At 41.2% G+C, this 24,255-nt stretch overlaps 1 protein-coding gene across 1 annotated transcript in view; it reads left to right on the top strand.

Moving 5' to 3' along the window:
• The first annotated feature begins 250 nt into the window (after positions 1 to 250).
• LOC311230643 (guanine nucleotide-binding protein G(I)/G(S)/G(T) subunit beta-1) overlaps positions 251 to 24,255 on the top strand; it is a 45,187-nt gene continuing 21,182 nt past the window's right edge. Inside the window, exon 1 of the mRNA XM_084316990.1 lies at positions 251 to 681. The gene's annotated coding sequence lies outside the window, so the exon portion shown is untranslated. The remainder of the gene's footprint in view (positions 682 to 24,255) is intronic.

Here is a 24,255-nt window from a genome sequence, read left to right as displayed (position 1 = left end):
AGAAAGACTTTCGTCTTGTTTACATCAGGGTGCCCCATTTTCAATTCATAACATGACACTAAGCTATGAGTTCATTACAAACATATGGTACACACACACACTCCCGACTAGTGAGAGAGGATCAAAGTGATGCTTTCGGGCGCACAATAATTGACATCTTCATTATTATTTTGACACACGAGACGTTCGACCGTCCTCGCTCTCGACACCGCTGGTGCAACGTGGGGTTTCCCAGAGCTGACTGCAGGGTTACCGCGCCCATCTTATCGTTCCATGGCCGCACGTCGAGAGTTACTACTACTACGGAAAGGACTAAAGAAGGGGGTTGCTGTTGATGAGTGCGAGGAAGGAGAGAGACAGTAGGATATCTTGTTGAATTAAGTATACAAGAAATAAGCGACTTTCTGGTTTTTACAGTATTTTTGTACTCTCATGATCCTCCGAGGCCGTGTTCATAGTACACAGCTTGTGGGTGTGATCCCCTCCTCCTCCCCTCTCCGGTTGGTTGACTGTGAGGTTGTCAGGCTGAAGGGCTGCTCCTCAGAACACTATAGCTGGGTAGCTTAGCTAGTTTGTAAGCTAGCTGTTTGGGTGTTCGTTGATGCGTGGATTTGAGGGATACGCCGTTTTCTTTTCCAATCAATGCCAAAAACATAAAAACAAACGCAAACCGAGAAACAGGTAAGGACATATGCACACCACAACAATGCTAATTTTCCCATATGGCAAGAGAATAATAGCTGTGTAATTCTGTCAGATTAGTAAACGTTACTACCCGGGGGTGGGGTAACGAGAGCTATAGCTTGTCAGTGAGTTTGGTTGCCGAGCTGTTTGACTTATCCCGCAAGTAAAGACAACTGTGTGGGGTGTGTTGGTTGCTGGAAATGAGAGGATTTGCAATGGATAGTGACCCCCCCCCCCTATGTTTTAAAATGGGTCGTTTGGAGTGTATTAAATATTAATTAAAGCCTAAACTGATGATGGGTAGCAAACGTTACTGTCTGGTCTTGAAGAGCGTATAGTCTCAGCAGAGGTGCTTTCTTGGCCTAAATCGCTTGAACTAAGCGAATCATATTTCCGATCAGATGGTAAAGAAGCGAAACTGTGCAACGTTAGATAAAGTTAACATGGTTAATAATGTTAAGGATCATTTTGTATACATGTTGTAACCGTAGGTACCCATGTATCTAGCTACTAGTGTTAGCAAAAATAGAAATGCCCCTGAGTGTGTAGCCTGGCTGCTGATGACAGCCCCTTGCCTGCTGGCTGGAGAGCATTGAACGTCCCATGGGCACATTGGAACAAACGATAGCTGCCACTGATGATGGCGAATACCATGCCGACTACCTAACTTTCCCCATAGGAAATCAAATGAATGCGTTGACTTGCGATGTTGTCGTACCTCACCATCATAATAGTAAAGTGTTATTATTAGCATTTAGCCACCTCGTCTTTCTCCGGCCGACCCGGCTGCGTTGACACTTGTAGGGTTGGTCATATATTCAATTAGCCAGCTAGCTAACATGCTAACTAACTAACACTGGTCAATGGCTAGCTATAAATGTAAGCCCGGGCTTGAAGGATACAAATGGCTTGCTATTCACAAACCTGACATTTAAGATCGAGACATATGCATTTTTTTGCAAAGGAAAGTAGCCCCCTGCACCCGACCTTGCATGTGCCAGGCTTGTTGTGTGCAGCTGTCGGCTCACTACTACGACCCGACGAGATATACTTCGTAATCGAATCAAATGGGCACCGTTGGCCTTAACGAGATTGTTAGTATCCAAGTAATTGGATTTCAATGGCCAAGTAAACGCACACGGCTCAGAAGAGGTAGTTATCCAACGTTAAAGGCCACCTAGCAGCCGATACATTTGCGGAAGAGCAGCAGAGATGGATTCTTCCAAATGTTAGCGACGCTAACAGCTAAATTAACACTAGGTTCGTTTAGTAGGGCCCTGAAATATCACGGCTCATATCGGTCTAAGCAAATGGCTTTCATTTAAATTCATTCTTGATTCTGAATTCAAAAGCGGCACTAGTCGTCGTTAGTGAAAGTGACATGGGCCTGCTATAGCTTCGATACTAGCTCAACTCTGCCCACAGGCCTCTACACTGACTGAAGCTTTGCTCGAAAGCTAACTAGCGGGCAGCAGTTTACAAGATGGCGTTGAGCTGCATCTTCTCGGATTTCCATCATTGCAAGTCGGATAGTATACCCTTAACATTGGTTGAAAGCTTTCAAAACCTTTTAGAACTCTGTCTTTAAGATATTAACAAAACCCAAACGATTCATCTCGTGGCATTATTACCAGTCCTGACTGTTCTGAACCTTCTTACCTAATAGAGTAACAAACTGACCGACTGCTGCTTCTGTTCCCCCCCCCCCACAGCATATTCAAATATAATGCAAACCATGCTACTGCTGTAGGCAAATCACAATGCCATTACTGTTTTCCTGCCTGTGCACCATGTATAGTGGTAGAGAAACATGAGCTCAGTTTAATCGACTTACTATAATAGTATATCATGTAACGTGGTTGTATATGTAAAATGAGATAATTCATTAGGTTGTAGATTCATGTATTTAAGTTGCAGCTGACGATACATTTGAATGTGTAATTTGTGTATAGATTCACTCTTAATTTGTTCAGACAATGAGGTCACTGATACTTAAAAAATAAAATTGGAGAAGATGAAGCAAATCCTGTTAGGCTAGTGATGGTGCTAGAGTTGGGAGGAAAAAAATCCAGGCACTTGCTTTAAGCATGCGTGTAAAATAATTAAGATTAAACCCATCCCTTATTTTATGAGTGGGAAAACATATTTCTGAGTTCTGAGCTGGCAAATGCCAGCTGTTTTCGTTAGTGGAAGTGGACATGGATAGGATTAGAGATTTACTGTCTGGATTTTCGCTTTTAGGATTATGGGGCTTGGTTAGTGATAGTGCTGGTTATTGCCTTTTCTATGATCCAGCTTTAGACCAGTGATGCTACATTATCACGATACTGTTTATGTCTAGCAGTCTCTAAAGAATGCTTGAACTAAGCTAATCATCAGCTCTTTGCATTGTAGATGTTGGATAGGAGTAGAGTACTAGACACACTATTATTGTCATCCAGACATCCAATATTGGTTAGCTCTACTATTGATTGACTGACTTGTTTTTTTGATAAAATGAATTAATCCCCCGAGAGGGACACTTAACTCAATGGACGCCACATCGATATGCGTGATGTGTTGTTAAAAGGCAGACGCTCTAAAATATAGGAATATGTGGCAGTGTTTGCAGGGCTATAACTATATTCTATATTATAGCTATGGATACAATACTATGGCCCATTTGACATCGACTATCGATCATCCATACATTCTAGGGGTGTAACGATGCAACCTCACAACTAGAGATGTTCCGATACCATTTTTTCCTTTCCGATCCGATTCCGGGTATCGGCCGATACCGATACTTATCCGATACCAGTGCATACATAAAAAAAAAAAAAAAACGATATTATATACATTTTTTATAACTATAATTTTTTTTTTAACAAATACTGTGTTATATATACTGTTTTTTTGTAATAACTAGAAAGTAATGGTATTTATTCAACAACAGGTGATTGTATAGATTTGTATTAGTATCATTAATCAATGAGTATGGGGCTTCAGCACTGCAGATATACCCTACTCCAATGATCCACACGGACATTATACGTTGCTGCACTCGCTACCCACTGGCTCTGCAGATATACCCTACTCAGTCTGTCTACAAGGCTCCGTTTCAGTAGCAGTCGATCTGTTGTGATTTTTGCACAATAAATATTCAACATTCTCTTTTGAGACTCCGCCTCAGACTCTTATCATTTGGCACTAAAAGCTAAACATTGTCACCGATATGGCTGTCCGCAACATGTCATTAATTGTGTACGCGAGGTGGTCTCAATGACGACACCAACGTGAGCTAAGTTAGCATAGCATGAGCTGTCGGTATATGAAAAGACTGTAACGTTACTGGTGACATTGTGATTTAACGAATACTCCTTTGCCAACTTGCTGTACTTTGCTTGCAGGTCTGCAGCCATTATTGCTGGATTATATGAATAGCCCCAACTTTAGCCAAGGTAATGTTAAAGCTAGCTTTCGGTTAGCTGTTCAATGCTAATAACACCAGCCACCAAGCGAACCCATGAGCTCCCCGTCAACACCGCTCTGTCGGGACGATGACATTTAAGAAAGTATCTGCTGTTAAAATGACAAATGGCATTGACACTTTAATCGATTAAGCACACGTTTGTTTTATAATGCTTACTCAACAGACCACAGTGTTGTTGATAAATTACGTCATATGGTATCGGAGCGCAGCATTAGAGGGTACTCGCCGATACCGATACCAGCATTTTAGCCAGTATCGGCGGCTTTTCCGATACTGGTATCGGTATCGGAACAACTCTACTCACAACGATTCGATTACGATTATTCAGGCAACGATTCAATGCATCATGAAATCTCTTCATTTGACCACGATTCGATTAGATTAATCTTCTATCAGTTAATTCCCCAAAAAATGTTTAATACACAAATGCATCGATTCTAACGCATTAGAATCGATGCATTTCGATTAATCGATGCATTGTTACACCCCTAATACATTCCTGTTTTATACCGTGGTGAATATGACTATAGTTAGACTATAGTATAGAGTAATCCTGTCTAATCCCAGAAAACGACGCTATGCAGCAATACGTGCAATTCACTAGAAATGTTGCCGTTTCTCGCCTGTACACGCTACTATTTCGAAATCACATCTATATTATCCAGGGCTGTACACTGCAACGAGATGGTCGCGAATTGCCCCTTTAATTGGCCGTTGCGATTGGTAAATATTATCTGGGGGCGGGCTTGCGAGTAGTGCTTTCAAGCCTTGCATTCGCATTTCACTCCTAAATTATCCAAGGCGTGTGATGACGCCACTCACGCGAGCTGAGCAGTGAGCACTCAGCAGGTATGATCCGCGGGAACAATCGACTGAGCACTCACTCTGATATATTAATACTCTTCTCACTTGATTCGATACTCGGTAGTACCGACGTGTTTCGGTTCGGTACCTCAAAAGTACCGAATTCGGTACCCATCCCTAACGGTCGCATCGCAGTGAATGGATTCTTGGATCAACGCAAGATTGATACCATATAGCCCTTACCTTGACTAGGATGTACTCTAAAAAGAATATTCCAATTATCTGATCGCCATTCCAAGTATTGATGTTGATCGTGTTGCCAACATAATCCACCAAAGAACATGAACCGGGAGTGCTTGATTCTCCTCAATCCATGCGTTGTAAACGCTTGTCCTGCCCGACAAGGAAAACCCGGACCGGACTTTTTAGATCTACGCACAGCCCAAGCCAGAGAGTTTCAAAGGATGTGCAATACCGGGCGGCAGGCGACGGTATTGGACGTTTGTGATCTCAGACCCATTCCCAATGATAACATCAGGCTCCCTGGATGGATAATCAATGGAAATAGCGAATAAAAGATATAACGACCAAAACCCCACTATACTCGCCGAACGTTCGGCGTGTTAACCCTAGAGATGTTCCGATACCATTTTTTCCTTCCCGATCAGATTGGGTATCGGCTGATACTGATCCGATACCAGTGCATACATTAAAAAAAAATTATTAAAATTATATAAATTATATATAAAAAAAATATATACAGCTACTGTTTTATATATACTGTTTTTTTTTAGTAATAACTATAAAGTAATGGTATTTATTCAACAACAGGTGATCGTATAGATTAGTATCAGTAATTGAAAACTATCTCAATGAGTTCACCCACGGAAAGGTTGTTGGCACATTAGTTCCACACGGACATTATTCGTTGCTGCACTTGCTTCCACAATGCTCCGTGTAGGTTAACTACTGTAGTACCAGAGGCTCTGTTGTGGATTTTTGCACAATAAATATTCAACATTATCTTGACTCTGCCTCAGACTCTTATCATTTGGCACTAAAAGCTAAACATTGTCACCGATATGGCTGTCCGCAACATGTCATTAATTGTGTACGCGAGGTGGTCGATCAGTGACAACGTTAACGTGAGCTAGGTTAGCTAGCATGAGCTACCGGTAGATCGAAAGACTAACGTTACTGGTGAAAATGTGATTTAACTTGGAATACTCCTTTGCCAACTTGCTGTACTTTGCTTGCAGGTCTGCAGCCATTATTGCTGGATTATGAATAGCCCCAACTTTAGCCAAGGTAACGTTAAAGCTAAAACTTTAACGCTAGCTTTCGGTTAGCTGTTCAATGCTAATAACACCACCAAGCGAACCCATCAGAGCTCCCCGTCAACAGCGCTCTGTCGGGACGATGGCAAAGTATCTTCTGTTAAAATGGCATTGACACTTTAATTCACGGTCGGTTAAAAACACGTTTGTTTTATAATGCTCACTCAGCAGACCGCAGTGTTGTTGATAAATTACGTCATGGTATCGGAGCGCAGAATTAGAGGGTACTCGCCGATACCGATACCAGCATTTTAGGCAGTATCGGCGGCATTTCCGATACTGGTATCGGTATCGGAACAACTCTAGTTAACCCGACTATACTCTGGTCCGGCGCTGAAAGTGTTAACAGGAATACAGTAAAGGTATAGGCCTACTGCAATTGTTTAACAGTTTTAAAAAAAACTGGTGACTTTACTCCAAAGACGTAAGAACAACACCTCTTCAGTTGGAAATGTAGGAAACACCTTGTTCTCCAGGGAGCAGCAGGCACAGACTGCCCCCAAGAGACCTGAGAGTTGCCAGTAAGCCGCACAACTCTCTGGGCTGTTTGCCACAACTCATTGTTTATCATGCAGTCAGTCAGCTGACTCTGATCAGGCGCTTGGAAAGGAGAAGTGATGAGGCAGAGGAACTCCATCCTGTAAGCATCTGCAGGGGTTAATATAACCAATAACAGAGCTTTGAAAGTGGAACATCGGAAAGTTAAAACACAAATTTGTGTTTCTCTATTTTTGCTACTTTGGTTGTCACCCCTTTGCTTTTTAGGGTGTGTCTCAAGATATTGGGTACTAGAGGTGGATTTCTTAAAAAGACAAGAATGCCTTTACCTCTCTGAAGTCTAATTTAGTTTAACTGATTATTTGGGTATTGTTTAGCCAAATTTCAATTGGTTATTTTAGTTAAGAATAACCTCATCTACTACCACTACACTACTGTGCTATATATTTTTATTACTGTGGACTGCAATTTCTTGTAAAATGGAAATTATACTATCTTCCCCTTGAGTGGTATCTTTCTTTTTTTATGATGCAGAGGCAATAAAACATTATTGTATGTATTTGGGCAACTGGTTGTAGCAAATCATCATAACTGATTGCACCAAATGGAAGAGGCTCCTTAACCTTTTAAACAAGAAATGTGCAAAAGAAAAACGGCATAATACATTAACTCATTCCGGGCCAACAGCGCCCTCTGCTGATGGCCCTTTCCGTGCCAGTGTTTTAGTCAATGGGAGGACAGGGATAATTGCGAACGCTTAAACCAGTGGTTCTCAAACTTTTTACACAAAGTACCACCTGAGAACGTAGCTGGCTCTCCAAGTACCACCATACAGGGTACAAAATAGTTACACGCCCAGCGCCACTGGCTTGTAGATTTATTCTTTGGCGATTAGAATTTAAGGTCTGCCCGCCACCTGGCGGCTAACAATACACTGCATCTACCGCTTCTCCTCCGCTCCAATCCACACCCTCCAGGCCGCTCACAGTGGTTTAACACTGATGTAATATACATGTAGTACAATGCCAAAGCAACAGATGGCGATGTACAAACATGAAGGCCATTTTCAACCAATGAGAAGGGTGAACCTGTGATATCCTGTTCAGGCTTTGTCACTCACATCCTGTTTTGATGCCATTGTTGTTGTCGTTAGCTTACATGCTAACATTAATGGCAGCGACTATAGCATTGTGGCTAGGCTAGCTATCATCGCTTAATAGAGCTAGTGAATGGATAAACAACGTTATTTAACATTGCAGAATGGGTACAATTACAATGCGGCTCAATACAAACAATTGTTAAGGGGCCCAGGGGGTGTAGACTGTTGTAGTTTGAGCTCATTTACACCATGCTCCAAAAAAAGAAAAAAAATCTGCCGAGCGATGTGACGCGGGGAGCGCTCGATTCAAGGTGAGCGAGCGGAGAGCGACTTGGGGGCGGGGTCAACATGAGCGATTAGCGGAGCAATTCGTTTCCTTATATCGCTTCCTCCAGGGTTCCAACTTGTGTTGACAAAATGCAACCCTGTTCAGCTACGGGGAATCAGTGCTTTCTCTCTAGACTAGAAAGGTGCACTCAGTAGACTATAGTCTAACTATAGTCATATTCACCACTGGTGCAGGAATTTTTTAATTTTTACCCTTTAACACTGAGTGCCACGCCGGGTTTTCCTTTTTACCCCCTGAATGCCACCATCGGTGCCAATGTTAACGTTAATATCGCCTAATCTATGTTTTAAATTATGGCTATGTGTCTAATCTGCCCATCGCATTATCAAAGACTATTTTCCAGTCAGTGCTGTCAAGGCAGATTGTTTTTTTATCGCGTCATTTCCGTTTCAGAGCATTTAGAAAAGCACCCGTTTTCAGATAAAAAAACAGCCCATTCTGGACCATTCTATGAAAATCGTCTTTTACTGGAATATTCCACAACGTTGATATTCGTCTGCCTTTTTATTAATTGTTTTCAAATAAACGCTAGATGATCAATATTATACGTGCACGCAAGCACATTCGGGCCGCGCACGGATAATCGCCGCATTGATTTCCTCTCAGACTTTTACCGAAAGAGGACATTTCACAAAACGGCTTATAACTTCATCAAAATTAGTCTGATTATCCTAACACTGATAACATAGAGTCCTTACCTGACATCAGATGGTATCCAACTGGTATATTCAAATTCCTGATCACCATTCGAAAAAATCGATAAGTGTATAGATCCAACGCGATACAGTAGAACTCCATGATCAGCGGGGCTCAGAGGATCCAGAATGAACTCTGGTAACCCCGGCTGGATCAGTGGACTGGAAAATGTGGAGTACCGGATTTTTTTCCCATCCATTTTCATTGAGTCCATTCCAAAATCCCTTATGTCATCTGAAAGACGATAGGGGGCGCTTTTTTCCACATAGAATCTCCGGCGGTGCTCGTGTATACACGGGTAGGCTTGCGTGATGCAATATGATTTCAGATAGCTAAAAAAACAAATATCTGAGAAATCGCGTGAGTGGCTTTCAACCACATAAAAATAAACCCGAGATATCTCGTGTGTGGCAGTTGAAGTGTTAAATGCCAGTGTTTGTGATGGGCATCACAAATTATTGTAAAAAAGAAAAGAAAACACATATTCAATACATTTTTGAATGTTTACCCTTTAAATGCCAGTTTGTGTGATGGCATCACAAATTATTGTTAAAAAAAACACAAAGTAAAATATTTTCAATATATCAAATGCAAAGTAAATTTTTCTGGGGGGGATTATTACAGGCTAGGCATGTGTCAATGATTAGCAGCAACACAGATTTTGATGGATTTTTTGTAATGTCAGATTTAACACTAACTCTTTTCAGAAAAGTGGGAGTATTTAATTTTTCATCTGACATTACAAAAAATCAAAAAATAAATGGTTTAGACTGCATTACTCTCTGTCACAGTGATCTCCTGGTTGTTCCCCACTTAGGTTATCTAACTATCGCGCCGCCGCAACCAGAAACACTGGCCTGGCCTGCTTCTAAGTTCAGTGGCCTGACTGCAAAAAAATAATAATAATATTTTTTTGTTGCTTTTTTGTAAATGTTTTCAAGTACCACCAGCAGTACCACCAAGTACCACTAGTGGTACGCGTACCACAGTTTGAGAACCACTGGCTTAAACTATATCTTAAATTATGGCTTTGGGTCTAATACACCAGTCTCTTATCAATGCAGGGCTGTACGCTAAGCTTTTTCACTAGGGGCACACTTGCTCCTAAATGAGAAATTTAGGGGCAAAGAATATTTTTTAGGGGCACATTTTTAAATAACTATTTTACCATTATAGTAGGGCTGGGCGATATGGCCTCTAAATGATATCGCGATATTTTTTGGCCATATCACGATACACGATATATATAGATATTTTGACATTTCCTCTAAAGCACTTAAAAATGCTTGATTTAACCCTTTGATGCATAGTCACGCCAATATGATGATTATAATAAGTCCCTGCAACATATGTTTGCATTATTAAACCATGAAGATGCTTTAAAAAATATTTAAATGAAAATGTACTAAGAGTAGTCTACTAATAATTTTTTTTATTTACATCTAAGACCATTTATATAAAAACTCTTGGGTGCCTTTTTTTTTTTGCACAGTACTGTGTTTTCTATCCACTTTAACCAAACACACACATATGTGTGTATGTATATATATATATATATATATATATATATATATATATATATATACACACACTACTGTGAGAAAATAATAATCACACACAAAGGGATAATGGCTTATAGCAGACTTAATGATTTTAGAATATTTCAGATAATAAATGGCTTATAGCAGACTTAATGATTTTAGAATATTTCAGATAATGAAATTAAATTTATGTCAACTATCCAGTTAGTATTTATACTGTCTGTAACGTTTGGCTACTTTAAATCATTGAATGTAGAGAGAGAGCGAGAGAGAGTGAGGGGGCGAGAACGAACGAGAGAGCCAGCCCCCCCCCCCCCCCCTCGGGTTTTGTTCTAGGTTCGCGTTTTGATCGTCTAAGCTGCCGTAGGTGATGACGTCACACTCGAATGTAAACAGGAAGAGTTTAACACACAGAGATGGAAATTGGATGATATACAGAAACGAATAACCAATAAATATGAAGTTATGTTTAAACTTCTGTTGTCAAGCGTTGTCAATATAACCCACCCCCTTTCCTCACGAATTGAACTGATTGATTGATTGATTGAAATGGGTACAATGCAGTACAGCTCAATACACACAATTGTTAAGGGGATGCAGACCAGAGAAAGACTTTCGTCTTGTTTACATCAGGGTCCCCCATTTTCAATTCATCAGGACATATGACATACATGACATACAGATATTCAGTACTGCTAGATCTATACATTTATGACATATCAGATTTGCAAATACAGTACTGTTTGTGATACAGAAGGAGTCAAGAAAAGGGAGTATACATTTGACGTAGAAACTGTACATTGGAGGAGGTTGGGTGGGGTTGTGTGGGGGGGGTTGGGTACATTGGGATATTGTCAACCATACTGGGTAATTTACATTGGAGGTGGTTGGGGGGGGGGGGGGGGGAAACGCTGTATAAACAAGCAAAACTGTACATTGAGGGGGGGGGGGGGACACTGTACAAACAAGCAAAATTGTACATTGGACTATTGACAACCATACTAGGTAAATTACTGTACATTGGAGGGGGTTGGGTTAGGACATTTACAGGGGCCAGTTTTGAATTGCAGTCTCCCGTAGGTGTCCCTTGAGAGTGGTTTTGAAAGTGGGTAGTGATCCACATTCCTTTACAGCTTTGGGTAGGGCGTTCCACATTGATGTGGCATAATTGCGAAACGTGTTTAGTCCCTTATTTGAGCCGAATCTGGGTTTAACATGATTTGTGGCGCTCCCTCTGGTGTTGTGATCGTGGTATTCACTGACCTTTGGGAAGTATTTTGACATGTACATGGGTACCTTGGTAGTGTATCTTGTAGACCAGGCCCATTGCAAGTTGCTGTACTCTGTCGTCTACTCTAAGCCATCCTAGGTTGTCAAAGTGGGCAGGGGTGAGGTGGGTTCTAGGAGTAAGGTCAAGCAGTAGTCTGACCAGTTTGTTTTGAGATGTTTGTAATTTTGTTTTTAGCGCCTTTGAGGTGCTTTGGTACCATGAGGTGCAAGCATAGTCGTAGTACCCTTGAATGAGTGCTCCTGCCAGAGTCTTCAGGGTATTCTTGTTTACCAGAGAGGAGATCCGGTACAAGAATCGAGTTCGTTGGTTGACTTTTTTTATTACATTGGATGCCATTTTGTCACAGGAGAGATTAGCCTCTAGGATGGAACCCAGGTAGGTAATTTCATCTTTCCTTGTGACAATATTGTCACCCACTGTAACTGAGAAGTCGTCTGTCTTGCTGAGTTTGTTATTTGAACCGAAGAGAATGGACTCTGTTTTGCCCATGTGTAATTAGAGCTGCCGCGATTACCGCATTACCGCGGTATCGCTGTTACATCACGGCCACCGCAGAGTAGGCTGAATACCGCGTCACCGCTGTTTTTTATAATAATAATAATAAATTACCCTCCTCTCGTTGGGCTTGCGGCTCTGCAGATATACCCTACTTCTCTATCGAGGTTCCAAGCGACCCTATTGGGTACCAGAAAAGTCACGTGAAACATTGCAGACCACTGATTGGTCAGAAGAGAGACGCGTCACACGTTTTTTACGTCCTGAATGTCAGCTCATCACAACACTGCTAATAACGTTAGCTTTAACTCTCCGCCGGAGTGGACTACCATCGCTCTTCAGGAGTACTAAACGAGACATAATGATTTTACTGTCTGCAACGAATGTTATAATAAAAGCCCTTCGTTCTATACACTTGTCTGATTGAAAACTTTATTAACAGACCGCAGAATGGGACAACTCAGCACGCTCTGAGCAAAGAAAGGAACTGAGATATGAATAGAGTATTGCTTGCCTTGCTATCGTCCGGTAAATACGCTGATGTTATTGAACGTATAACTATATAATGTTAATGCCACAAAACGAATGCCTTTATTATAAAGTAGTAACTTTATAGTAATAATAATAAGAGGGTCGGGGGGGTAACCAGCCCTGCCCGCGACACCGAGTGAACTGCGCACGACCAGAGTTTCACTTTCAATAACTAATGCGTGCTTGCCGAATCCCAAACAATATTCATGGTGCAAAGTCATCCTCTAAAGATAGACATTTAGACTAGAGGCAGGCTATATGCTATAAAGAGTAGACTACTACTAAAAAAAAATGCATTCAAACTTTTTATTTTTTTTTATTTTTGTGCGTGCGGTAATAACCGTGCGGTAGGAAATATTTTGCAAATTTGTGCGGTAAGGAAAACAGCAATACCGCGGCAGCTCTATGTGTAATGATAGTTTGTTATCAGCGAGCCATATGCAGATTTTGCCTAGTTCCGAGCTGAGGGTTTTTTCAACCTGTAACTTGTTCTTGTCAGAGACCAGCAGGGCTGAGTCGTCCGCAAACAGGAACAAGTTGCAGTCACAAGCTGACGACATGTCATTTGCATAAATTAGGAACAGTAGCGGTCCTAGTATGCTTCCTTGTGGAACACCACAGCTCACTGTGAGGGGGGGGGGGGGTAGGGTACCGTTTACCTCCACCATCTGTTCCCTCCCCTCAAGGTAGGATTGCATCCAGCTCACTGATTGACAAGCTAAAAGCAATTGGTTTTGATAATCTATCAGAATGGAGTGATTGACGTGTCGAAGGCCTTTTGTAGGTCCAGCATGACCATGCCGCAGTATTTGCCTGCGTCCACCTCTTGTTTGATGTGGTCATTCAAATAGAGAAGGCATGTGTCAGTGGAGTGGGATGTTCTGAAGCCAGATTGGAATTCGTAGATTAAATTCTTTTCCGCTAGGTACTTTTCGACCTGTTCGTAGACTATTTTTTCCATGACTTTCGAGATGGAGGTGAGAATAGAAACAGGGCGGTAGTTGCCTGGGTCTAATTTGCTGCCCTTTTTGTGCAGAGGGGTCACCCTCGCAATTTTGAAGTCCTTGGGGACGTGTCCCTGTTTTATGGAGAGGTTTATTATGTGTGTGATGACTGGGGTGATGGCGGCTGCTGAGTCTCTGAGGAATTTGGAGGGGATGTTGTGGCCTTGTTAGGTTGGAGGGCGCTCAGTTTATTGAGTACCTCATCTGTTGTTACCATTTCCAGCTTGAAGTCGTCCTTGCGGACCCCTTGGTTTTTGTAGTAAGCTACTATGTGTTCTACCCCATAAAGCCCTGAGTGGGAGAGTAGTTTGTTTACCAGTGTTGTGGCTATGTTTGTGAAGAAAATGTTTAAGTAATTGGCTACATCCAGCTTGTCTGTGATGAGCGTGTTGTCCGTTTTTATGTTTATGTTTGAGAATCTGGTTTTAAGTTTTTTTTACTGCATCCTAGTTGATTATTGAGTAATTTCCAAAGTTCACGTGGTTTGTTTTTGTTTTCCTCAGTTTTGTCATTGATGAAATTCTTTTTTGCAGTTTTGATCATGGAGTTTACGTCGTTTCTTAGTCTGTTTCTTTCTAGTTTGAGTTCAGTCACGTGGGCTTGGAGTTCACTGCTCGTGCTTTTGGTAAGCTTTGACTGACTTTTTCGAAACTCAGAGCATTTTTTGTCTCTGGTTTTCATAGCGGCCAGTATTTCGGAGTGCATCCACGGCTCAGTGCGATTTTTTTACCCTGGTGGTTCTTAGGGGGGCCATGTCGTTTAGTATTGTTGAAAATTTGGTTTTGAAACCAAGCCATGTTTCTTCAACCAGTGTACCATTGAGTTCATCTGACCAGTCCAGACTCTCCAGTTCAAGGTTAAAGGCCTCGCTAGAGTAGGTTTTGAGGTCTCTAGATGTGACTGTTTTGTGGCAGCCTGCCTTTTGTTTTAGCTTTTTGCGAGTACAGAATATCATATAATGATCACTTAACCCGCATGCTATAACCCCTTTATCGGAGATCTTGGACTTGTCGGAGGTCAGAATGAGGTCAATGGTAGTCTGAGTTGATTCACATACACGTGTGGGTTGGGTGATTAGCTGGCTGAGGCCGTGCAGATCACAAAGCCTACTGAATGACTTGAAGACGGGTGCATCTTTTCGTTGCATATCCGTGTTCCAGTCTCCAATAAGAATTTTGTCTACATCCTCAACTCCAGCTAAACACCCGTCAAGTGTATCATAAAAGCCACTATGATCTGGCGGCCTGTAGATTGAGCCAACCAGTAGGGATTTCGCCCTTTCGAATAGGATTTCCACCCATACAGTTTCAATTGATTTATAACTAGTGTTGTGGAGTCCGCTTTGACCGTTTTCCAGGATTAGCAGCTAACGCTAGTTAGCTTAGCATAGTCCTAATGGATACCTTGGTTAGCAGCTAACGTTAGCCCATTGCTTGTGTCAATTAAATTGCATGTTATTAAAGGTCCACGCTGGTCTGTCTAATGAAATGATCCAATTGAAGGGTTGAAATCACTACTCGCAAGCTTGCCCCCAGATATTATTTTTAGGGATGCACGATAATTATCGGGCCGATAATTATCGGGCCGATATCAGCAATTATGATGTCATCCCGATAAACCCGATAACGTTATTAATAGCTCCGATAATATAATATATTTTTTGGTAAAAGAAAATGCTGTGTGGGTGAATTGGAATGAAGTGCGTTTGTTTTGACTGTAGGCTCATCCCGTTTTGCCAGTACTGTGGTACGACTGACAGGGTGTGGTTTAAGAACAGGGCGTTTTACACAAATCGAGCGCTCCCTTTCTTGGCTGTGACGTAGGCACGTAAGTTTCTTAATCAGCGCGGACGTTAAAAACAAATATGGCCGCATCGGAGGAAAAAGATCGCTTGCTATTTGTAATAAATGCAATGGAGAAGTTCCACAAGGAGGGAAAAGGGCAACAACTTGTAATACATCCAGCCTGACGGGTCACCTGCGGCATCACCACCGCTACGATGGTGTGTTATTGTGTTAACTTAGAAGCCTACGATGACGCGAGGAGCTAAGCAAAGCTAGCCCCTTCCATGGCTGTGATGCAACCCTCGGTTGAACGCAGTCACTTATTGCTCCATAGTAGCCAGGTTAATTTGCACCACCAAGGACTGCTTAAAAGCTAGCGGCTTGAGCCCTTGGGTCATTTCTGTCAAACTTCTTTAATTTAGCAAACGACTCGTCAATAGCTGGCTTTGGATTCACAGCAGCTTCTAGCTTCTAGGTTCTAGCTTCTAGCTTGTTGCAGGTGACTTGTTGTGGTGGTGATGTGTCCACTCAAAGCCTTTTTTTCAAGGCTCCGCTTTGAAAAAAGAAGAACAAAAAGCTTCGAGCGTCTTAGGTTGGATGTATTATAAGTTGTTGACGGATTGTGAATTTTCATTTGGAAAATATGGTCACTTTATCAGTCAATACTGTTGTCTTGGCTTTTGTTTCTGTTGTCTGGTTAGGTCACATTTAAGTTGGTGTTAAGTTATTGTCCTGGGAAGTCTTTTTATGTATTATTATTGTATTGTGATATGTTTTGTTTCATGTTGAAAAAAAAATGTGATAAAAAAAATAATATATACATTAAGAAAAAAGATTATAATACAATAAATATCGGTTATCGATATCGGTTATCGGCCTGAGGAGCATAAAGTTATCGGTATCGGTGTCAAAATCAATATCGTGCATCCCTAATTATTTTCCACTCGCACGGACCAAATTAGGGGGCAATTTGCGATCATCTCGTCGCAGTGTACAGCCCTGCAATGACTTGCTTGCAATCAACATGTATGAAACGGATTGTTTTTTCATCGGTACATTTCCGTTTTATACCATTTTTGAATAAGAGCATAGTTTTGGAGATCTTGTAATTCCAGAGAAATCCGTGATAATAGCCCTTTAGTGGAATACACAAAACGCGTTGTAATTTTTTGGCTGATTTATGAATAGTTTTCAAATAAACGCTAGATTATCGATAGTATATGTGTCCTTATGCACACTAGAGAAGCGGGCTGAAAAATCGATTATCCGTGCCTTGGTCAGCGCTAATGGCACACACACACGCGCGCTCTGATGGCGGTGAAAGAAATATCTGATTAACCCAAGACTGGTAAAATAGAGTCCTTACCTCACATCAGATGTTCTGCAAAAAGATTAATCCAATTCCTGATCGCCATTCCAAATATTGATCGCGTTTATTGATCCAACGTTATAGTCCAAAACACATAATCGACGCTGCTCCCAGCCTCCCCAGTCAAACGATACTGCTTGCCCGAGAAGGGAAACCCTGGACCGGAGTTTTTTTGCTGATGCACAGTCTCAGCCAATCCAATCCAATGATGTGCAATCAGGGAGCGAAATTAACTTTTTGACTCACCGGCCAGTGGCGGGTAGATGGGAAGAGTCTACCCGCCAAGCATATTTCTTACCTGCCAAAATCTTTTTGATTAAAAAAAAATATATATATATTTTATATAAAATTTTTTTTTTAAATAAAATATATATTATATAATCATACTTGTAGTTGTATTATCTGCGAGACATCGCCACCACGCAATACGTCAAAATGCTTGCTATCTGCAAACAGCTCCACTGTCTGTGTGTATACTTGAGTAGCCTCCAGCTCCAGCAAGGATTCTCCGGCCCTGCAGCTGGACCCTATATTCAGCTAGACCCTACATTCAGCATGCAAGGATTCTCCGGCGATGCAGCTGGACCCTATTTATAACGTTACGGTTCTATTGTCAAATCACATTCAACATGCCCTCAGCTAGAATACGCATTCAATCAATGTTATAAGACATTGATATCAGGAGCTATCTGTAGCTACTGCTAGCCCGGTAGATAACGTTAAGACAATTTAGTTTACTGGGACAGATGGTGAGCTAGCTAAGCTAGCTAACGAGGGAACGGAGGTATTGTGCACTCGAGTCGACTATTGCTGGAGCATTTGTTGATATCAGCAGCTATCAGTAGCTAGCCAGCTAGATACCGTTAGACAATGCCTCGTCATGTATTAAACTAAAAGTGAATAGTTGACTGGGTCATTGTTTAAACAGTAACGGTAGCTGGCTAGAGCAGACTGCCCGCATACGGCAATGGTGGCGTTTCAGGAAGTAAACAAGCCAAATAAGAGCTTCCGATTGGTCATTTGCTTTTTTTCTCATGAAACCAGTCACGTCACTCTACTGTGATTGGACCGTTGACTTGAGTGCAATGTGGGACTTGTAGTTTTTTAACGATCTCGCGGCGGAGAAAAAAAAGACGAGCGCTGCTATAATATGTACTCGCAGAAGAGTATCATTATGAACTACACGTCTACACGCCACACGGCGGGCAGCCCTCTAAGTGTCAAGCGCCAAAGGTAAAAACAGAGCGCCCCTGGCGGGCGGCGGGCTTTAGTTTCGGTCCCTGTGTGCAATACCATCCGGGAGACGATAGGCGGCAGGTATTTGCCCTTTGCGAGCTCAGACCAATTCCCAATGATAACGTCAGGCTGGATGGATGAAAAATGAATGGATATCGCTAATAAAAGAAATAACGATTAAAACCTGTCTATACTCGTGATTGGCACGGAAGCGATGGCGAGTTAACCCGACTATACTCGCGGTTGGCCCGGAATGAGTTAATCATACACCATGGTTAGGGTCAATTGAGAAGTTAATTGGAATTTCTTTATTTCAATTTGGCAAACAAAGATAATTGTATTCTATATTCCTTCAGGAAGCAGGATATGGATTGAATTGAAGGAAATTTCAAATTTATGCGTGCCTACTTGAGCCATCACTCATTTTCAGAGGCTTTCAAATTGAGAATTCTACTTACTTGGAATAAAAATGTGTTTAATTGAATCAGCCCTGTTGTAGAAGCAAATATATTCCAAGAATGGGCTATCTGGTTTGTTTTGAAGACGGTAAGACTTTCAGATGAGCTTTTATTGAGTTGTGAGTAGGGATGGGAATCGAAAACCGGTTCCGGTTGGGAACCGGTTCCTAATTGGCCGATGCCTGGAACCGTGTGGCTCCCGTGACTTTCGATTCCCTTATCGCTGCCAGGTTTTTCCTAGTTGCGCAATAATGTTAGCGTTAGCATGTAGCCATGGCAGACTCTATTTGATTCATTAAGGGCTCGAAATTGCCTGGGTTTTGATAATATGCTCCCGAAATGCTCCCGCTGTTTGGCTACTTCTATGTGCAGTGAAAACTACTTGAATGCTTTAGAACCTAGTCATTGATTTAGTTTAGGGTGAGCTAAAATTAGCCGCGGAGCTATCGCTAGCTAACGTGAGCTAACGCTATTTAATCAAGCTCACAAAGAGAGATAAACAGCTGACAGCGGATAGTACAGGTACAAATACAATAAAACAGCGGGTGGGGACTGTTGTGTAAACCTTATACTCTTTAGTTCACATATAATAAGAGCCGGAGTGTTTGTTTACTAAGTCTCTACTCTGAGTCTGTCAGACAGGAAGTACCATGGTGTAGGGCTGCACGATTAATCGTTTTTTAATCGAAATCGCGATTTGGAATGATGCAATTATCAAATCGCCAAGCCTGCAATTAAAAAAAAAAAAAAAACAGGAAGTCCCATTGAGATACAAGATCTCCTTTGCAAGGTAGACCTGGCCAAGATGACAGCAATAACATTTGCAATACATCACACGGCAATAAAATGTGCGATACATCACACAAGAACATAATAAATGTGCATGTATACAATACATCACATGTAAACACAAAGCAGAATAGTCTACATGATAGTAAAAGTGTATAATACAGGGTAATACAGTAATTTTGCAGTTGGCACCCGACTACAGAAAGCAGCAACATGCTTCTTGTAAAAAAAAATTAAAATATGTTATAATCGCATCGCAAATCGCAATCGCAATATCTGTCAGAATAATCGCAATTAGATTATTTCCCAAAATCGTGCAGCCCTACCATGGTGCAACATACAAATGTGTCCGTGTAGCAACACAAGCCAATACCTTACAGGACAGGGGCCCGGGGAGGGAGCTCTGTGTGTGTGTGTGTGTGTGTGTGTGAGACAGAAGTCTGAGGAATAACGACCTGTTATTAAATAGATTAAATTAGTTTAAGAATAAAAAAATAAATACATTTTAAGAGAATCTCAAATACATTATTTTATTTAAGTGTAGGCTATAGTTAATGTTTTATTTTTTACAGTTTTTGTATTTTTCTGACATGGTAAATGGCTGCTTTTTTATATAGCGCTTTTATCCAAAGCGCTTTACAATTTGTTCCTTACATTTTACCCAATCACTCACACATTCACACAACGACAGCGGAGGCAACCATGCAAGGTGCCAACCTGCTCATCGGGAGCAGTTAGGGGTTAAGTGTCTTGCTCAAGGACACATCGACACGCTGCCCGGGAGGAGCGTGAATCGAACCGGGAACCTCCGGATTGCCAGACGACTGCTCTACCTCCCGAGCCACTGTCGCCCCTGACATGGGGGCTCAACAATAAATGACAATCAGAAATGTCAAGTTGCATGTTGTTATTCTAACCAGCTTAGTGCTGTTGCATTTCCAATTTATTTATTTAAATTATAAATTGATCAGGTATCGATAAGAGAATCGATAAAGAATCGAATCGATAAGCGGAATCGATAATGGAATCGTATCGATAAAATCCTATCAATTCCCATCCCTAGTTGTGAGTAATTTTGAGAAATTCAGTATATGCTCACGAGATTGTGATTGGAGGATCAACAAAAGAGAGCAGGGTATGCAGGGCTCCAGACTAACTTTTTACATTGGTTGCACCAGTGTGCCTAACTTTTTCATTTAGGTGCACCAGCACATAATTTAGGTGCACCCAAAAATTTCCACTACGCCTTTTGCCGCTGCAATAATACATTTTAAGCGTTACCTTTACCATTACCTTTTTTGTCCGTTTCCATACACATTAGTAATTTCTTAAGATGTTATGTAAATTATTGTAAAAAATAACATTGTATTACAGTTAGCTCGCAAAGTCCAATCCTTCACCTAAAAGTCTATTTTAACACATTCAGCTCAGCTCCAGTTAGAGCTGTCCCAAGCCTGTTTTTGGGATTCGAACATTCGCCAGGGTTTTTCGAACGGATGTTCGAACCATCGTTTTTAATCATGCAAACAATTTGCCCCTAAATAGGGAGGTGTAGTCTGACCGTCTGCGAGGTCCACCGTATAGGGATTTATCTTTGGGGAAATGGATTATCGGCTATTGTAACAATTCTACCTCATGAACATTTGGAAAGCTTTCCATTTTTGCACAAAATGAGTTCCCTTCTATCACTAACATTATTTGTTAAGCATTTTTGGTTGAAATAAAATTCAGCGTTTTTATTTTTTATTTTTTTTACAATTAATTGCAAATATATTCATGTTGAGCTATAGATTGTGGATGAATAAGCACAGAAAGGTACACCATGCAAATGTTGATGCTTTATTTGTTTTAAACGAGACAATTTAGAAATGGGCAATGGGCAAATACATTGTGTTTTCAAGATTATGGACCGGCCGGAAACGGCAATCATGTAACCACTACACCTCTCTATAGACCAGGAAGTAACCACTACACCTCCCTATAGACCAGGAAGTAACCTAACCACTACACCTCCCTATAGACCAGGAAGTAACCACTACACCTCCCTATACTAATAGTCTTTCGGGTATTTTATTTTGAAAAATGGCCACTTCCGCCCGCGCCTCAACCCAGCGTAAGCGTACTGTCGAGTCTTGACTAGCAAAGTTTAAGCACACAGCGCACATTGCTGCGGTTGAGTAGTAGTACTTACTGGTCACGGAAGGCTTGCATAACGTTTGAATGATAATCCATTTTGTGAATCCATTTGTTGAAACAGCTTTGTTGGCCGACGGCTCCTGCTATCTTAATGTTAGCTAAAGCTAAAGGGCTGCAGTCTAACGTTACTAGGGGTGGGAAATGGGAATCACCAGTTTCATCACGATACGATATCGATTCTTTGGACAACGATACGATATATTATTTGCCGATATCACAAAGTCTGCCACGATACGATTCGATTCAGGTGCCTGCGATCGATATGAGGCGATATTATGTGCCCATTTAACACAATCAGTCACATTTAGATCAACTAAAAAAAGGCTACGGAAATATCAATTGATGTTTTTATTTTTGAGCTCTTCCAGACATTTAAATGAAAAACAATCTATTGTTTTTAATACAAATAGTCCTCCTGTTCACTTTTTATATATTGAGCTTTAAACTTTAAGTAAAATGTTTTGGAACTCACAACACACAAGCTAAAACCCCTTCCTCTCCCAAACTTCCTACAATTGTTTTATGTTGCATGATGATCATGAATACATTTATTATGTATTTATGTTTAAATATCAACATTATCTGTCCATCCTCAGTAACGCACACACACACACACACACACAGAATGCCCCTCCCCCAGTCCCCCACAGAAAGATAGAATGCCCCCGCCCCTCCTCCTTCCCTTCTTTGTCTCCTGTTCTCTCACGGTTAGCTGCTTAGTTAGCTTAAGCAGCCAACGTGACGTTCATTTAGATATTTAACGCGACGTGGGCATAAAGGAATGGCGACGATGCAAAGCATGTTAGATGCATTTGACCCGTTGCGGGGAAAAAAACTGCACAGACTTATATCGGGTCGCAAAATAGACGCTCTGTAGCGCTGCTGTGCTGTACAGTTTACACGGAGTTTCACAAGACTGGGCGCCGGCGGATGTGACTCGCGGGATTTTCAAAATAAGAGTATCGCAATATGAATCGATCTTTTTACGTTGCATCGATCCTATTTGATTATTGATAATAGATCGATATATCGATCTGGATCGATGTATCGTCCCACCCCTAAACGTTACATGGCTTAATTAACGTGTATAACATACCTGTGTAACGTTAAGCAGCTTCTGTTCCGCTGGCAAAGCATCACTGCATACACTTTGTTTAATCCAAACGTCCATTCGGAAACGTTGTATTATGAAACCAGTATGAGACGCTGTGTTTTTTTTATCGTTTCAATTCGGAAAGTTGATGTCACATGGCTTTTTTGTTTATCCTGTCATTCAGCAAATAATAATGGCAGGGTGATGATCAGAGCCAATCAGAGCCAGATCGGGGCTGGTCTTTGCATAATGCACGTGTTATAGCCAATCAAAGGCAGAGATTTTTTTTTTTTTTTAAAGAACGCACATGGCCAGTTCCTACTAGGAAAAATCTAATAAAATGGCTTGTCAACTGGGAGTTCCTAGTCGCAAACTGTGGTATGATTTCTCAATCCCCTGTTCTAGAATCGGCGTCATGTGACGTCATTTCAACATGGCCACTCGCATCATATAAACGTTAATATTGTTGTTAGCTGTTTTTAGTACATTTGTAAGTATATTATTTGTAGCTATATGTCATTGTAAACTGTCTTTGTGAGTTCGTTGTAGTTTATGCAAGACAAATTGTAAGAACAAATTTTTTTGCGTGAGCATCCATGGTTTTTCTGACTTGGTAGCTCAAACACACGTAGGTCATAGATGACATGCTTCCAACCTCCGACCATAAACTAATGCAGAATAACATAGATGCACTTCTCTGGGCAGAATTCTACACTGATGGAGCCTGCATTTAAAAAATAAAAATAAAAATACTGCTCTTGCATCATTAACTGCATTCCAATGTTAACCCAATCACAGAGACCCTAAAGCATGAATAGGTCAGGTCTAGCACTGACCCCTTGTGTGACATAGGCCTACTGACCAGGTAAGGTGATTTAATTGTTTGGTGGTTAAGTTGAATTTCACATTTTATTATAGATTTGTTTTCATTGAACTACTAATACACACTGTAGCTTACTGTCAGTTTGTAGTAATTACAAGCCCTGACCTAAACCCATTTCATGCTTCTTGCGGACGACACGGTCAACACGGCGATATTGCGGCCTGCGCCTCTAAACATTTAGTAAAAGTGTTGATGGGGCGCCACACAGACTGCGTTGCAATGATTGTCGTCACTATGGTGACAGAAAGTGCACTGCAAAAGTTCCAACTAGTTTTAGAACTCTGCACCTGTTTTGGTGCAGTAGAATGCTAAATAGGCTAATCTAGCCTACATCATTAAGGTGAGAGCCGATTGCACTAGATTGTGCCTTTTGCCTACACTATTTGTAAAGAAACATGCATATCAAGGGAATGCCTTAGGGTGGAGCTACATTGCAAGACAATTAGACTGACTGGCCCCACGTTGCTGTGCATGTTGTGTATGAAGGAAGTCCAAGAATAAATCTCAACACATTTGACCACAATCCTCAATCTGTAAAGTAGTTTAATTGAGGCATAATCTAGTGTCTATTCATCCATGTGTTATTATTATTATTATTTCTTTTTTTACGAATTTCCTGAATGTAATCGCCTAGTTAAATTAGTGA

This window comes from Notolepis coatsorum, assembly GCF_963971535.1.
Source record: "Notolepis coatsorum genome assembly, chromosome: 6".
In the NCBI taxonomy this organism is placed as follows: Eukaryota; Metazoa; Chordata; class Actinopteri; order Aulopiformes; family Paralepididae; genus Notolepis; species Notolepis coatsorum.
This window is presented reverse-complemented; position numbering and strand designations above follow the sequence as displayed.